Consider the following 12,883-nt stretch of genomic DNA (forward strand, 5'->3'; position numbering starts at 1 on the left):
CAATTAAACTTGACATAACCAATATGATTCCACCTTGAAAGTAAAAATTTGACACGACCAGTTACAATTCCACCTTGAAAATAAAATATGCATAGCAAGATTATTCAACAACCATTTTTTCGGGAACATAATTCATTAAAGGTAGATATATTTCATAAAATGTTGGAGTGTCCCACGAAGTGGTGCATAACATCCATCGATCAAAAGAACCAAGGGTGATCATCAAACTTGATTACAAGAAAGCGTATGCATGACCGTGTGTACTAAGACTTCCTTTTTGAAATCCTACAGACTAGAAGTTTTAGCAAAAAGTGGATTGGTGGATTTTGAATCATATATACCCATTGTTTTTTCTTTGAAAGGCTCCTCCCATTGCAATTTGGGAAGGGGTCATGTGGGCTGGTCACGCAGCAAAATTTTTGGTTTAGGTGGAAAAAGATAATGGTTGCTAAAACTATTTTTTTCAAGAATACGCAAGACATGTGCGTGTTATAAAAAGAAATAAATGAGTTATTTAACATGAGGCGTTTGTGCGCTCACCCTCGACATCTAAGGGTTGTGTCTAAAAGAAAACTAAGCAACCATAAGAACATCACACACTCTAGGGTAATCCTATATATTTAAATAGTTAGATCCTCACTAACTCAATTATCTTAAAATTCAACTATGTTAACTCATCATGTCCCTATGCACACCCCACTAAATTTAATTCCCTCACCATGTAAATATGTCAATTCACCATGCCGCTATGCATGAGAAAAGACCGATCTAACATGCATCATGCTTGTTACCAATATTAAATAAATTGTCTGTACCTATATAATAATCAAATATACTATATTATATGTACCTTTTTTAATTACCATATTACTAATCAGAATACTAAAGTTTCATATTACTAAATTACCATATTACTACCAAATCTCATAGAAATAACTACATCCAATTCCCGTTACAACGTGCGTGGTATCATCTTCAGTTATCCTAGTGCCCTGACACCGTATGTTGGAACATCGGTCACTTTATGGCCGGTTGTACTGCATAAGGGTAGTCTTTGATGTACAACAACCACTTTATGGTCAACGTTGATGTGGAAAAAGAGATTAAAAGAATGAGCTCTTTTATGGTGCCATATACTAGGCTATATACTAGCGTTCAAAAAGAAGTAGTATACAAACATCCGATGATTAAGATTAGTTGTATACTACTAAACATTGTACCTTTGGTATGGGTAGTATACATGAGCAGTATATGTAGTATAAGTCCATTATGGGGAAAGAACACAAATGGCATCACGGTAATATATTTTTAACACTAAGATCGACCCTGACAGTTAGATATTCCTATATTATATACCACTAAGTAGTAGTATAAGGCATCGCAAAAGAGCTCAAACAAGCTAAATCTGTTTCGAAAAAAGATAAAGCTTGCCATCTTCAAATAGCCCACTATGCGCACAAAGATGCATATGTAGGCACACTGGGAGGGAAAAGTCGGCCCAAGTTTATCGCCTTTTTCCTTTCAAATCCCCCTTTCCATTTTCTCCCTTTCTATTTTTGTGATCAATCGGTATCTACATGTTTACCATTTTGTGTATTTTAAATTTGAGAAACTCTATTCAACATATTAGAACATATTCAACCATTTTTCACATGAATATGTTGAAATATTCTACCAAATTGATTATGCTAGTATTTTTAAAACTTTCAAAAATAATAATTGGAAAACATAAATTATTTTTTATTGGCGCCTTCATCTTCCATGGTGAGAACACAAATCAAAGTGTCTGACACGAAGGTAAGATTAATAAACGGTGGAGATATAGGAGGAAATGAGGTCCACAGGTGGAAAGTATCCTTTTGAGCTGGAGCTCATTTGAGCTCAGATGAACAGTGAATTCAAAAATATATATAAAAAATAATGGTATACTTTGACAAATGTTCTAAGTGTTTGCAAATTTTCATCATGAGACAACATTCGTGGAAGGCAAGGAAAAGAAAACAAAATTGGTGCTCGAAAATGCTTCCGAAAGTAGCATTTTAAGAGCATCTTTTTTTTGTCACACCTTCCTCGAATGTGATCTCATGATGAAAATTTGCAAGCACTTACAAAATTAATCAAAGTTCACCACAAAAAATCAGAATTTTTAGAAAAAAAATCAATTTTACTGCTTGTGTGGGCTCATTTGAGCTCGGGCTCAAATACTCCACGTCTTGCACGGGCTACATACATGCATGGGTTCAGTAGCTAGTGCATTTGGTCCTGGGCTGTTTTGCTTCATGGGTGGGCTAGGTTGGGTTTTAGATGGGTGAAAAGGGTGTTCAAAAAACCCTGTTCAAATTTGTGCTATCCCAACCAGGCCCTTTTTTTACGAAGTGTAGGCAGTGCTACTTTTTATTACCGAGTTGAACCTCACGCATTACATCAGCTTTGCCTAGGTATCATTGTTGACATATAACATGGCACTTAAAAATTTCGTGCCCCACAAATTACAGACACATGGCGCTTACCAATTCCGGAAAAGAATCTTCATCGAAAGATGTCGAGAAACACATTATTCATCTACGGAAATTGGTGAGATGTTGGATAACCAAACTGCCCAAATGAAGGTGAAACAAAAGCAATATTGACTACAAAAGAGGCCGAGTGGAACCTCATGCATCATAATTGCTTCTTAACTTGTCAACCTCCTTATCATTATTGTGGTCCTCCTAAAACCTAGTGTCATGGGAGATCGCTGGGTAGTGTGATAACCCGTGCCAATTGAGGTGAAACAAAAGTAAGAAAGTTGTTTGAATATTGTTGCTTGCTATGATCTGTTGAATTAGGCTATTGTATTTATTTGTTTCTCCTTTTATTGCTTGTCATGATGTTAGTTTCAGCATTGCTTCTATCCAGACATAACACGTTAGGAAACTTGATGTCTTACACTTGAAATAATCGAGTCGCACCTTGCCCTCATTGAGGGCCAGAAGGTTAAGTTGAGGGGTGGGGGGAGAGAAAAGGAAAACCTGGTGCATGATTTGTGTGCAAAAGACCAAGGAAGCAAGCAGTATGGATATTTAATGGTCACTGGAGAGAATAGGGAGAAATACAACACAACCATCGTGCTTGACATGCTCCTTGTGCTCAACACATGTAGTTATAAATTATTTTATACTCAATTATTCACATCTAATTTATTCTTATATGGTACCAATGCATGAATATCTAACTATTACATTTTGATATCCAAGCAAACGGTATCAGCTTGTTGTATATTAGATAATCTATGAATCCAAACCCATGGCTAGCTTGCAAATCATCAAATAGACTTAGAACTGAAGAAGGTTCCTCCCCCATTCCTTTCTTGGGACTTTCACTCAACATAAACATTTGGCAATACTCCTTTCTCTGGCCCACTTTTCCACACAAAAGCTCACCATTCCTTGGGTGCTAAATCCCAAGTGCACCCTTGCAAAAGGCACACTTTCTTTTGAGTTGGTAATTAAATCAGATTTTTTGTTTAATATAGAAGAAACATGACAAATTAGAATTCATGCATGTGTAAATGTTTAAACAACATAATGTATGGTCAATACCAAAGAGCCGTCTAACAATATGTGGGATACAAATGGCAATGCCATACATTCTCGTGAATGCACAGATGGGTTCATTGCCGACAAGTACATGCATGAAACCGTAGTTGCAACATAATTAGCTAAGTGCAAAGCAAAATATAAAATATATTTACACAACATCAATCTTTCACCAATAATATGCACTCTAGTAAGCATATTAACCACCAAAAAATGATATTAATATGATCCCATATAACAATAATTAACAAGATAAAGGTTTAAAAGGTAGACACTAGCTAACTATACACTATGTTTACCATCAAAACACATACATGGTATGTGACTCATTACTCACCAATTTGTTGGATCATATGGACTAGATATTGCCTGTAGAATTGTGTTTGCGTCCTAGCATGCATTTGTTGCAACCAGTTCGTTATGTAAATATTAAGGAGCTATCTTGCAACATTTATGGGCAAGAATATTAGATGCACAATGAGGATACATGAAACCAAGAATTCAGCTTGGTACTGAAAACCTGACCGACTAATTCAAAGCCCAAACACATAATAGTAGTCTAATCACTAGCGATCGGCAAGGCAATATGTTTAACAAACCAATAATGCATCAGTGTAATGTCATGAAATGCTAGAGCCAAACAATAGGGGCATGTACACAAATGAAAAAAGGACTAGCCTGGTGCAACCCTTGGTAGCCTTTTTTTAAGAACTACCCTCTTGATGGTACTAGTTGCTCTTAAGGTTGTGCGTTGAAGGTTTTCATGGCGAGCAGAGCAACTAAGTGAATGTTGATTTTCATTTTCTTTGATCGATCAGGATGGAGACATGAAATTCATAAACTGCTAGTAGCCTTTTCTTTTAAAAAGAGAACTACTAGTAGCCTCCATCGAGAAAACTAATACTCCCTCTAGCTTGAAAAGTGGGTGTGCATAAATTATGTCTGAAGTCAAATGGTGCAAAATTTGACCGAGTTTATAAGAAAAAATAAATCAATAATTGCAATGCCAAATTAGTTTCATTATATGGACAATAAACAACATTTTCGTATTCCATCTATCTAGTATTGTAGTTATTGATGATCCTACACATTTAATGGAACTTTGCGAGTTCCGACAAAATGTATATGCCTATTTCTTAAGTGGGGCGGAGTACCAGACAATTAGCGGAAAACTATGACAAATACAGGGATCAACATATGTTGGAGTAATTCAAGTAGTTAATTGTATGGTTACCCACACAATATGATGCATGTTTCGACAACTGGTTTGCCAAAGCAGTCATAGTGTAGCTCAGCAGTCATAGTGTAGCTCAGAGGTATCTGGTTTTGGAGGAACCCTCCCGTGAGGCCAGAAGTTGTGCTTTTCGCGGCAACTACGTGCTAAAAAGTTGAAGTTAAACCAAATTTCATCCCTGAAACCAACACGGTTGCATCATATAGGACTGACAGGCTCGACTCGAACTTGGCACCCTGAAACATAGAACACGGGGAAGTCGTAGGAAAATATAGTAAGGCCCATCAACGGAACTTGTTCAAACAACAAAAAGAATATTTTTCTAGTCGAATTTTGAATATTTTTCTATAGTCTAATATCCAACAAAACTTGTTCAAACAGCCAAGCAAGGTGAAGATCTATTACCAGGTTGTTCGAATTGTAATGGCGAAGGGCGATTTGGACATGTGGGAGAACGATGGCTTCATTGCATTCCCTGCATGCGTGCATATATGAGTAGAGACATGTTAGGACTAATGGTATCACAACATCTTAATATTACTAGCGAGATCGTCCTAGTATATCAATATGGAACAGCTAGCGGATGAACTTAATCTATGAGGGGTGATGTATAGGAGGGAGCAATACACTTCTGAGTTCTGACTGCGGGCCGTACAACACCAGGTTGCGGCGACGCTTTTGCTCCAACCTGTCCATGAAGCGTTGGACATGGTGTTGTTGCTAGTAGGATAGAACGGTCTCCATGAAGCACTGATCATGCTGTCAAAGCTGCACTGGTTTCATACACCAACCATAAAGTGTTGGGCATGGAAATTAACTCACAAGTAGCTAATTGGACATGGCAATCCATGAAGCATTGGACATGGCAATTAACTTACAACTAGCTAATTGTCCATGTGTTATAACGAGGGCATACATATTCTAGTAGTTTAACACCAACCATGACTGACTTATACTTACACCAACCATATTCTAAAGCAGAAAGTGATTTGATTGATTGAGTTAATGCAAAAGATTTGATTTGTTCTGATTGCTCGTATCTGACATATAGCTAAAATGATTTGATTGAGTTAATGTAGTTACTTTATACCCACCAACGAGCCGCCTCCTCCTCCAAAAATGTTAGGGTTCCTGCCTCTCGCCGGCGCTGCCGCAGGTCCTCCTAGTCTCAGGTGGCCCTAGGGCCATGGGGGCGCGGTGGACGCTGGCAAGGGCCGGCGGGAGGGCTCTGATTTTAGTCGTTCTTTTCAGTTTTGTTAGGGTTTGTGTTCTGCTCAGGAAGGCGAGACGGCGGCGAATACCTAAAGATGGAATAAGGGTCTCCCGCCTAGCCCCCATTTTGGCGGCGCGTCTAGCATCGTCGGTGGGCGTGTAGAGGTATGTCTCCGGTGGATCTATCTTTGGTGGATTTGCTCAGATCTCGTCATTTTTCGTCTACGTTCATGTGTCTTTGGGTTGGATCCTTCTAATCTACGTTATTCTTCATCAGCGGCGGTTGCTATTCTGGTGCGCTAGTCCTATGGGGCCTTAGCACGATGACTTCCTGACTATCTACTAGAACAAGTTGTGCCCGAATCCGGCGATGGAGGGGCGGTGACGGCGGCGCACCTTCGGCTTGCTTCAGTGCGTGTAGTCAGTGCTACATGGTCTATGGATCTGGATGTGATTTTTATTATTTCTGGTGTTCGTTATATTGCCCTGCGCAAAAAAAACCACCAACAAGGGTGCTACAAAGGATTTAGTTTGATTTGATCGAGTTAATGCAAGATGTGTGGGAGGGGACGCTGCAAAGGAAATTAATATTTCATAAACTTATTTTGGACTATATCATAATTTCGACACCTAAGTGAAAAATCTTTTAGAGTACAACAAGATACAATCCATTGACGAGATATATATAAACACACATATAATGCATATGCCATTTATAACTTAAAGATATGAGTGCTTTAAGTAGTCGCGTGCTTATCTTATCCTATGGAAGTGTGATATCTATTTATTTTTGTCATTATAATGAATTGACTGAGTCTACCTTGTGTGTTGTGTCCTGGTATATAAATAGCCTAGGGCCTGACTCGATTGAGCACATCGGTTGTGTTCATCATCCATCTAAGTATCTCATATAGGTTAGGGATCAAAACATGGCGTTCAGCAAACTTAACGGCCAGATGGAAGCCAAGGCAGGGGCACTTTTGTTCATTGTGCTCCTTGGGTGCTCCACGCTCATGTTGGTCTCCTCAACTGATAGTATATATGCTCCATCCGTTTTCAACATACACTACATAAGTTAGGATGAGATTGTGACCAACAATTGCTATATACTTTTATACACACACACACACACACACACACACACACACACATATATAAGCATGTGTGTATATATATATATATATATATATATATATATATATATATATATATATTTACTGTTACTAGGTTTGTACTGCAAATCATTTAGTATGCTTTCATATCATAAAAGTTACATAACATATAGAGTAATTGTTGAATACAAGCTAAAAACATTGCATTTAAAATGGAGGGATTGCTATTTTCTCATGCATGTCGTATGTATGTGCCTGTTTTTCGCTTCTTATAGGGCGTGTTTGGTTTGTTGCCTCGCATTTGCATCGCATCCGCCATGCAATATTCACAATGTTTGGTAGGCTGCACGTCTCTATGGGCCAGGCCCGGCTGATGCAAAATAGGCCCCCCAGCCAGGCTGAGCTCGCACGGAAGTTTCGGCCGTAGCCGCGGGAAAACCCTATTGGACGCTCGCTGCGTCCAGTTGTCGAGGCTTCGCACAGAGAAGCGAGCGACTAGCGATCAAGATGGGCCGGCCCAGTCACGAGATAGCACAGGCGCTACAGCGTCCCGGTTTTGGGAACCTTCTGGAGGGTTCCTGAACGGTTTTGGGAACCTTCTGGAAGGTTCTTGAACCGGGTTTTCACTGGTTTTTTCTGTTTGCTTTTTCTTTATAGTTTTTTCTTTCTTTTCTTTTTCTTTCTTCGTTTTTCTGTTTCTTTATTTCATCTTTCAATTCCTTTTTCTTTTCTTTTTATTTTCTTTTCGTTCATGTTTCAAGTTATGTTTGGGAGTTTCAAAAAATAATCCAATTTCAAAATTTTTTCACCAAATTCAAAAATGTTCATGTTTTCAAATTTTGCTGCGAGTTTCCATAAATGTTTCCATTTAAAAAATTGTTCGCAAATTGCAAAAAATGTTCATGCTTCAATTTTTGTTCGGGAGTTTTGAAAAAATGTACGCAAGTTTTAAAAACTGTTCATGTGTTCAAGTTTTGTTCGGGAGTTTCAAAAAATGTTCCATGTTTTAAAAAATGTTCAAGTATCCAAATTTTGTTTTTGAATTTGAAAAATGTTCGGGTTTTGGGAGACTTTACAAAAATGTTCCCATTTCCAAAAATTGTTTGCATTTTTCGAATTGTTGAGTTTTTACAAATTTTGTTCTCAATTTCTAAAAGTGTTCGCTGTTTCATACAACCTTCATGTTTTTTTCTCAAAAATAGCGTTTCTCAAAAATGTTCGCACTTCCAAATTTGTTTGGAATTTTTCAAAATTGTTCTCTATTTTAAAATATGTTCTCAAAGAACAAAAAATGTTCGTGCTTTACAAAATTGTTCATGCTTCCAAATTTGTTCAGGATTTTTCAAAATTGTTCTTCGTTTCAAAATTTGTTCTCAAGGTTCAAAAAATGTTCATTCTTCAAAAAATAATCCGCGCTTCCAAATTTGTTCTCAAGATTCAAAAATCGTTCATGCTTCATAAAAATGTTCACAAACTCCAAAAATGTTCAGTTTCTGAAAAATGTTTGGGAAATTCAAACTTTTCGGTTTTCATAAAATTTGTTCACATGTTCAAAAAATGTTCATGTTTCCAAATTTGTTTACAAATTCAAAAAATTGTCCACATGTTTATTTTTTTTACTAATTCAAAAAATTGTTCCTGTTTCCGAAATTTGATCACATATTCCAAAAAATATGTGAACAATGAAATTTACAAGCTCTATGTCAAAAAATATTCCAAAAATTTGTTCACATGTTAAAATACTGTAGGATGATTTACAAGCGTCAGAAATTTCTTTGTGAGATTATAACATGCAAGGACAATGAAATTCAGCTGCCGTTAGTAACCTTTTTCCTGCAGAGACATGTAAGTTCTCTATTTTTTTTCTCTCCTATGGAAACAAAAGAGATGTTATTTTCTTAGAGCCTGTTCTTTCATACCGAACAGTGAAATTAATTTCTTCTAATCGCGTATATGTTTCTTCTAATTCTTTTTTCTATTCTCAAGGGTCTCATTAATACTGTCACCTTCAAGGGAAGTGCACTGCAAGATTTAACTCAAAGGAATACTTCCATGGAAAAAATGTTTCCTTACCGATAGAGCTATCTTTTTTTTCTCGTGCTGATCTAGTGATAGTTTCTTCCAAGACCTTCAACTGTAAACAATGTCCGAAAACAGCTGAAACGGTTATGAAAACGAGCAGTAAGACATGTACATTTTTTTTGTCTTTCATGACGCCTTGGTGATACTATCATCACTCAATTTCATCAAGATGTAAGCTTACCACTTTTATGACAGTTTTAGAAGTACCACTTTGTAATAAATGTAAAATGAAATTTCATGTTTTTTTATAATTAAAAACTAGTTGAATCAATAGGAACAGCACCTGGTTTCATAAAAATGGAACCCACAATCATTGTTTAGTAAATTCAAGGTTTTTGTCTTTCATATTTCTTTGGAAAACAGTTGAAACTGTACCATTGTTTAGTTTATACAAGGAAAACAGAAGAAACAGTAGAAACAGAAGAAACAGTGGAAAACAGTAGGGACAACAATCAGTGGAACAGCTTCGCAAAGCAGAATCAATGAAGCGGTAGAAACAGTTCAAAACCAGGGAAACTCGCGCCTCGCGGCCTACAAAGCCCGCCAGTCAGCTGCTCCTGTGTGAAGCTGCACCTAGTTGACGCAGAATGCGTCACATAGGAGTTCCCGTAGCCGCGAGCCTGCAGCCGCTCGTGCACCCACGCCCGCACCCACGCGAGCGAAGAGGATAGCGTTTCACTCCCGGTCGATTCACACCCGCAGTCGCGCCGCTCTCCTCACCCCTCTCATCTCTCCTGCGAACAGATCTCGCCGCCCCGTCGCCTCGCGAGTACGTCGCCGGCGCGCATCCTCACCGCGCAGAGGTTGAACCCTCCTCCTCCCATCCCTCTTCCATCTCTCCCCATCCCCCTCGGACCCCTCTCACCTCTCTCTGCCCTTGCGCTGCTGCTCCTCCGATGCGGATGTGAGCCGGCAGTCGAAGCCGAGCTCCCGGCCATGGCCGCCGTGGCCATTGGAGCTGCTCCCCTCGCTCCTGTGTAGAGCTGCGAGCACCACTGCCCCACACGCACACTCATGCCCACAGCCGCCATGCACATGCACATGCTCTGTCCTGAACCTCCTTCCCTCCTATGGATATGTGTGATTGGCATGCATCTATGTGAGTTATTGGGCTAGTAATTTTTGTGATTATCATGGATCTGTGCGATCTGTTCCCAAGAGTTTGCTAATTTGTGCATATATTTTATTATGTTTTGACAATGCAAATGATGTCAATATTATCAGTGCTCATGGCTTTATTAATTTATAAATCTGTGCTGAATTTATATAGATAGACGACAATGGCAAGACCCGAAATACACTGAAGCTTGTGGCTCTAAAATTGTTGTTGACGGGGGGTCTAGGTTTATAAATCAGTGATGCATTAATATAGATGGATGACATCGGCAAGACCCGAGATACGCTGAAGCTTCAAGGTTTACAATGGATTTTTGGCTATCTAATATGTGAACTCTAGTATGTGTTGGACTGTAAGATGGACCATATGGATTTGTGGCTCCATAATATGTGAACTCTTAAGATGTACTTGGACTGGATACTTGATTTATCTGCACTCTCTATTATCCTGATGCATTTCTCTAACTATTTTGTACCATAAACTGCTTATGTGTATAAAAACTGTTGATATACTTATAAAAACAACCAAGATGCTGCTGAAATTTTGTTTTTCTTGCTTGAGTCATCTATGCCATTTTGAAGACATGGTCACCAAATTTTTTAAGACATGTGAAAATATATTCTTACTTCAATCAGCAAAGATGTCTAAGTCGCAGTGCACGTCATCAAAATTATCTTTCAATTATTTTACATACATGTACAAGCACCATAGAGTCAAATTCCACATCAGACAACCTACCAAACAACATATGTTGTATCCTGCTTCTCCCATACAACCACAGATGCAAGATACCAAACGAAATCTGAGCTGAGCCTGGCTTATCTCATGCAGTGTACCAAACACACATCTCAACTCATTTTTGCATCAGCTCAACCAGGCCAACCCCAACCAAGCTGCTTCATGCAATGCATGCTAGATGCACCCAGGCAACCAAACACGCTTGTTTTTGGCGCACGCCGTCTGATGTATGTGCATGCATGTGATGCACTCTCTGCCCATGCAGATGGTGAGATCGGAAGATCAGGTGGCCCTCGTATTCCGGATGGCTATGCCATAGGAAAAGACAACACCCCGTTCCCAAAAATGTGCATAGGGAGGAGGCACCGCCCTGAGAACGTCGAGTTCTGTTGTGCAACGTTGCCGGGTCTACCTTGCTGGCCAACGCAGGAAGAGTGCGTCCACATTTGTCCATAGATCTCATCGCTGTGACTAATCAACGCAGCGGGTCAATCTTTGATGTTTCTGTCCATTAGGAAATTTTGAAGAAGGGGAATAAATGATATTTTTCACAGGCAAGAAATAAATACTCATGCATGGATATGTATACAGAGATGTAACGGCTATGCATCTGGGAAATTAATAATTCGTAAACTTATATCTACAATTCCAGCATTACGCCTTTTATTCACACAGGGAATCAAATATGTCGTTGCCACCCGTCTATGGTTGCTCGGTTTGCCCCGTGTGGCGCGCCATGATCGATTGCTGCTGCTCACAGAGTCGTTCGCTTCCACCCTCCCGCGGCCAGTTGCAGTGAAGACTATGCATATTTACATTTATTTGAGCCAATTCTGGTATATATGGTGGCAAGCAATCCTAAAATCAGTATTCACTTTTAAGTGCGTTTCATTCATATCATAACATTCCCAGCACCGTCGTTTGGTCTGAGTGCGTGAGTGTTTGTTGATTTGATGTGCTTTCAGTTACCAGCACTATGAGTTCAGTGGGCGCAGCTGCATGTTGCTGGCCCGTTTACGTTTAGGACCAGAGTTAGTAATATGCAACTAGTTAGACAACAATGGCCTCAAGTTAAACCTTCATCGCCGAAATCTGAATGAAGGTTCATTCCCTTTTACACGACATCAGAATTTGCACGGCACTAAAGCCGCCTATAACTCATCAATGCTTACTGGAGCATAGCACAACACATGACAGACTCAGATGCACCACTCTCAAGTCTGAAGTATTCAAACGACGAGCATTTATATCAGAGGCTAGAATACCAGTTGAACTTCTAAGCTCATGCCATTGGCAAGAACATTCCAACTTTTTTGAAAGCGAATTAAATGAGGATGTTGGATGTTACATCCCCTAGAACCCCTTCATCTGCTTCTGGCTGCGGAGATCTGGTAGAAATATCAGGGAGTAGATAAGTGTGTAGTCCAGGATCATGTACAAAAGGAACATATTTAAGCTAACCAAACATATTTCCAGTTTAACAGAACAGTGACAAGTATGCACATAAAAGCATGTAGCTTTTCAAGGAAAGCAGAAGAAGGACAGTATGCAGCTTACATCTGTCAGCAAAGAGCACAACAACATACAAACAAGTAATAATACTGGTTAAGGATAGACCTAGTGCATCGAAGCTCCCACACAAGGTGACGTCTGGGGAGGGATTATAGGAACCCTGCAAAGTGCAATGCAGAGAGCCTGGTTCGAACCCAGGACCTCTTAGCACAAGTGGGGAGGACTTCACCACTGTGCCAGGCCTGCCCTCTAAACAAGCAATACCGATAATGCAAATAAATACGAAATGGTATCAAGA

At 39.3% G+C, this 12,883-nt stretch overlaps 1 long non-coding RNA gene and 1 pseudogene across 1 annotated transcript; one reads left to right on the forward strand and one right to left on the reverse strand.

Moving 5' to 3' along the window:
- LOC125535058 overlaps positions 1-5,508 on the reverse strand; it is a 71,066-nt pseudogene extending 65,558 nt beyond the window's left edge.
- Positions 5,509-9,796: 4,288 nt separating this feature from the next.
- On the forward strand, positions 9,797-10,786 carry LOC125541038. Its single transcript, XR_007297431.1, has 2 exons — positions 9,797-10,021; positions 10,489-10,786. It is a non-coding gene; the product is annotated as an uncharacterized LOC125541038 (long non-coding RNA).
- Positions 10,787-12,883: the final 2,097 nt, after the last annotated feature.

This window comes from Triticum urartu, chromosome 2 (genome assembly GCF_003073215.2).
Source record: "Triticum urartu cultivar G1812 chromosome 2, Tu2.1, whole genome shotgun sequence".
Taxonomy (NCBI): domain Eukaryota; kingdom Viridiplantae; phylum Streptophyta; class Magnoliopsida; order Poales; family Poaceae; genus Triticum; species Triticum urartu.